The sequence below is a fragment of the Ammodytes marinus genome (assembly GCF_949987685.1).
Source record: "Ammodytes marinus genome assembly, chromosome: 7".
NCBI lineage: Eukaryota > Metazoa > Chordata > Actinopteri > Uranoscopiformes > Ammodytidae > Ammodytes > Ammodytes marinus.
Window position 1 is genome coordinate 2,845,512 of NC_137211.1, and position 5,000 is coordinate 2,850,511.

Sequence of the window (5,000 nt, forward strand, 5' to 3'; positions counted from 1 at the left end):
TGTCAGAATCAGAATAGACACACACACACACACACACACACACACACACACACACACACACACACACACACACACACACACACACACACACACACACACACACACACACACACACACACACACACACACACACACACACACACACACACACACACACACACACACACACACACACACACACACACACAGACCGATTAAAGGTGGAGTCAGTGATTCTGGAGAATGCTGAAATTTGTCAAAATCAGTGAATATCGGGGCACTCCGGTGGTGTAGTGGATAGAGCGCGTACCATATTGGCTCCGGCCTTCGTTGCAGTGGTCGCGGGTTCAAATCCGACCCGTGGACCTTTACTGCAGGTCATCCCCCCCCCCCCCCTCTCTCTCTCTCTCTCCGTCTCCCCATTTCAACTGTACTGTCTAATAAAAGCTTGAAAATGCCCCCCAAAAAGCCGCAATTCTCAAGAAAATGAACCGTGGATGGAGTACTGTACTGTGGTATTTTATATTGAGATCCGTTGCATCCCTAGCAGTAAACAGTGTCACTGCACTACAGTAGCATAGCGGTAATCCCCCTCTCTGCCCTACTACAGTCCAATAGGTGTAACCTGATTTGATGGGACATGGCTTTAATACAGTCTGAGTCACTATAGGCCATACTAACCAAACACACGATGAGACACACACACACACACACACACACACAGACGATGACACACACACACACACACACACACACACACACACACACACACACACACACACACACACACACACACACACACACACACACACACACACACACACACACACACACACACACACACACACACACACACACACACACACACACACACACACACACACACACACACACACACACACACACAGAGAACATTTTTCATCCTGCCTTTGATAGCCCACCCAATACCTATATTTTCTGCTACTATATGTGGCTTATATACACACACACACACACACACACACACACACACTGACTCAGAAAACAAAAGGATTTGTTATTGAAAACACTGACTCATATATGACGTTTTTCACTTGCGGGAAAAGACCCCTTATTGACGTTGGTGCTTTTTTTCATAAATTGTTTAAGCTCAGACACTGCGGGCCAAGGCACTGGTCAATTTTGAGATGTCTGTCTATTTATCCTCCATAACATGTCTTCTTTCATACTAGTATAAATCAAAAGGTCCAACATGTACATTCAGGTGTTTATTTGACTAAACCTTGTCTGTTTGCGTCTGTATATTTCTCCTATACAACCATCTTTAACGGACATTATCTCAACATAATTTTTTTTTTCAATACTCTGATCCAAAAATCTCCAACTTCTAAAGCACTTACATCAATTAAACTTTCCATAATCATTCTCAGCACTATTCTGAAGGTTATTACAGAAGGATTTGTTCATATGTTGTTAATTGTCTGATTTATGAGACATTTTCTTCTTAATAACATGCTGAAAATGCATGCACCGTCACACACACACACACACACACACACACAATCCAGTTCGTAAACCCACCTGCCACTTCATATACACATCACTTGAAGACACAGCGACACTAGCTCAATTCAGCTATTTCAGATTCACTCGTAAGCAAAACAATAATAGGAACACAGTCCCATTAAGAACAATACAATGGGAATATGTTCCTAGCTATAGATGCCTGAATAAACAGCATGGCTATTGTGTTGACGTGCTGTTAATCAAATTGCATGGGGAGTTGCACCTGTCACTGCAATTTTTCCAAAGACAGGCGAGAACAATAAGACAGATTACACACACACACACACACACACACACACACACACACACACACACACACACACACACACACACACACACACACACACACACACACACACACACACACACACACACACACACACCACTACTGTACTCTATTTTATAATTTCTAAATAAGCCCTAAAAAACGTTCCTTGCACTTTTTATTATTAGGAGAAATAACAGTGTTATAGCCCATGTGAACCCCAAATCCACACAATCATTCCACTTATGTTAATTGGGGAGTTATTAGACTGTTAGTAAGCATCTGAAAAGAGTTATAGGCATATTTGTCTATCCAAATGAACGATATTTTGGCCAATGCTATTATTCTCAGATAGGCTATAACCAGGTTATTGAATTGACTGGCATATTAATCGCTCGGGAAGTTTAGAATACAGTTGCATTTTGATTTGTAAATTTGCTGGCGTTTATATTTACATATGTAAGTAAAAAAAATATATTACAAAAAAATTAAACCTGCCTTCACTTAGTGCGTTCGTGACTGGCAACGAAGCTAGAATATACCGGTCGGCTGTAGGATTCAACGCCGTGGTTAAAGCGGATAATCTCCCAAGAGGAACACACACACACACACACACACACACACACACACACACACACACACACACACACACACACACACACACACACACACACACACACACACACACACACACACACACACACACACACACACACACACACACACACACACACACACACACACACACACACACCGCATCCATGTTTGTTATCCAGTGTCTTTAGCGTGAGCCTGGTTTGAATCAACTAGCTAGCATTTAGCGTGCTAACTAATCCAAGGGCAGCAGCAGCAGCAGCATATAGCAAAGCCACCTAACTGCTAACTGGTAAATTCTTACCTGATTTTCCTCCAACCAACCGCAGTGTGTCTTTCAGTTATAATTTTGTCCACGGTGACGCTCGCTTAACACGATATTAATCTATTATCACTATTGTTATTTCTTGATTATAATACTGGCATCTCAGATTTGAGTTAAACCATTCAAACGGCAGTCGTTCGTTAGTATAACAGACACACGGAGCTAACGGCTACACCGGGAGAGCTGTCACAACCGGGAGCGCGAGCACGAGCGTGTCGTCGCCAGGAAACCCTCCCACTGCGCGCCCACGACACAGGAGGAAGTCTCGCTGCCTTCAAGAACAATCGGACGACACAGACACTTGGGAACATTAAGTGTAACTGGCTGCACTCTCTCTCCCTCTCTCTCTCCCTCTCTCTCCCATTCAAAGTCAATGACACTCTCCCGGTTTGGTTTAGTGCCTTTTCCCTCAGACACTCTGAAATAAAAACAGTCATACGTCTGGAAATCTGTCGTCTGTTTTATTTTAACCATCTGACACGTTAAAGGTGCTACGAGGAACTTTTAAATATTTCTGAAACGGTCTCATTTTTCCTGTGATAATCATAAATAACATGTTTAAGTGTCTAACTGCACACTTATACATGTTTTTTGAGATAGAAGCTGAATTAAATTACTATGTTGTTAAGGAACACATACATGCCGGTGTTAATATTGAAAAACAATGTTATATGTTAAATATCGGCATTTTAAGACGTTTATGTATTGTAAATTACTTTAGAGCTTATTTTGTCTGCAGTTATTCTACAACTTTTTTGGTAACACTTTCTAAATTGGATATCTGGAAAAGAGACTGTCAACTACATTATAATTTCATGATACTAAATGTAGAAATATAGGCCTACAGCAGGACGAAAAACAACACCAAACAACAACAATAATTTAGCGACAGAAGCAGATGTAATACGAAAGGCTGCCTCATGTAACCTATGTCGTTTTGAGTGAAAAAAACAACAGTGTAACCTATATCGTTTTGAGTGAAAAAACAACAGTGTAACCTATATCGTTTTGAGTGAAAAAAAACAACAGTGTAACCTATATCGTTTTGAAATGGAATGAACACACACGATCTCTGACTTTAACACACAACCAGTGGGTCTGCAGGCCCTTCACTATCAGACAGTGTGTGTGTGTGTGAATGCCTGGTGTTGTGTTAACCTTATATACAGTGCTGCTTGAAAGTTTGTGAACCCTTTGAGCCTTTTGGAATTGTATTTATTTTAACCATTATTAATTCATTTTTATCAATACCAGTATTTTTTAAATGAAATAACAGATGTTTGTTTGTCAATTCATACAATTCTGGTATTGATAAAAATGTATGATTAATGGTTAAACTGAATACAATTCCAAAATGCTCAAGGGGTTCACATACTTTCGAGCAGCACTGTATATGTTAATTTAAACCTGACTCCCTCCCTCCCCTTAAGTGTGCACTTTTCAAGTCGCCAAAATGCAAGAAACATTGAGGCTCAAATTTTCACATATTGGTCAAGCCCCTCCTTAGCCCCGGTGAAGAAAATATCCTGGCGCCATAGATCATTTTTATGGTCAGATGTAGAATAGAAAAAAGAAAAAAAAAAAAAAAAGAGTATGAGATTTGGAACTCAGGGCAAGTTTCCATACAAACTGTATTCTTGAGTCTTCAGTGTTTGTTTTGCCAATATGATTTTTATTAAGAAGAAATCACACAACCTGTGGTCTGACAGAAAGAAATCAAGTGTAAAGCTCGGTCACATATAGACACTGTTTCATATAACGCAATGTCCTTTCAAAATAAACCTAATGGTCCATAGAAATAAAAAGGAGCCCCGAATAGCCCTACTAACGTCCTACTTATACTAAAAGCCATACTAACGTCCTACTCATACTAAAAGCCATACCAACGGCCTACTCATACTAATTTTGACATCAATTTCAGTATGTGACGGTTGTGTATGCAAGTTTGTGTAGGCGAGAAATGCCCAGATGAGTACTTACTTCCGGGAAGATTTTGAGTATGGATCGATAGGTTACTTTTCTACGATGGTTAAGTGTGTAGTATATACATGTTGAGTATGTAGGAGGGGAGGACATTAGTAGGGCTTTAACAACACAGCCATAGTAAGGTTTTAACGGTGGTCAAAGTGGAAGCTAGTTATCCTGAGACAGAGCAGAGAATTGCATTTGGTATCGTCGGAAAGTTTAAGAAGACATTTTATTAGAGAGAGAGAGAGAGAGAGAGAGAGAGAGAGAGAGAGAGAGAGAGAGAGAGAGAGAGAGAGACAGAGAGACACAGAGAGAGAGAGAGAC

The 5,000-nt window shown here is 40.5% G+C and overlaps 2 protein-coding genes across 5 annotated transcripts in view; both read right to left on the reverse strand.

The window, feature by feature from the left end:
- The window catches only part of LOC307253506 (dnaJ homolog subfamily C member 5-like), a 25,010-nt gene extending 22,118 nt beyond the window's left edge, over positions 1–2,892 (reverse strand). Inside the window, exon 1 of the mRNA XM_080031611.1 lies at positions 2,688–2,892. The gene's annotated coding sequence lies outside the window, so the exon portion shown is untranslated. The remainder of the gene's footprint in view (positions 1–2,687) is intronic.
- A 1,473-nt stretch (positions 2,893–4,365) lies between these two features.
- The window catches only part of LOC307253763 (proteasomal ubiquitin receptor ADRM1-like), an 11,005-nt gene continuing 10,370 nt past the window's right edge, over positions 4,366–5,000 (reverse strand). For all 4 annotated transcript variants that reach the window (XM_080031928.1, XM_080031927.1, XM_080031926.1 and 1 more), the window contains exon 10: positions 4,366–5,000. This exon is cut by the window's right edge and continues 530 nt beyond it. The gene's annotated coding sequence lies outside the window, so the exon portion shown is untranslated.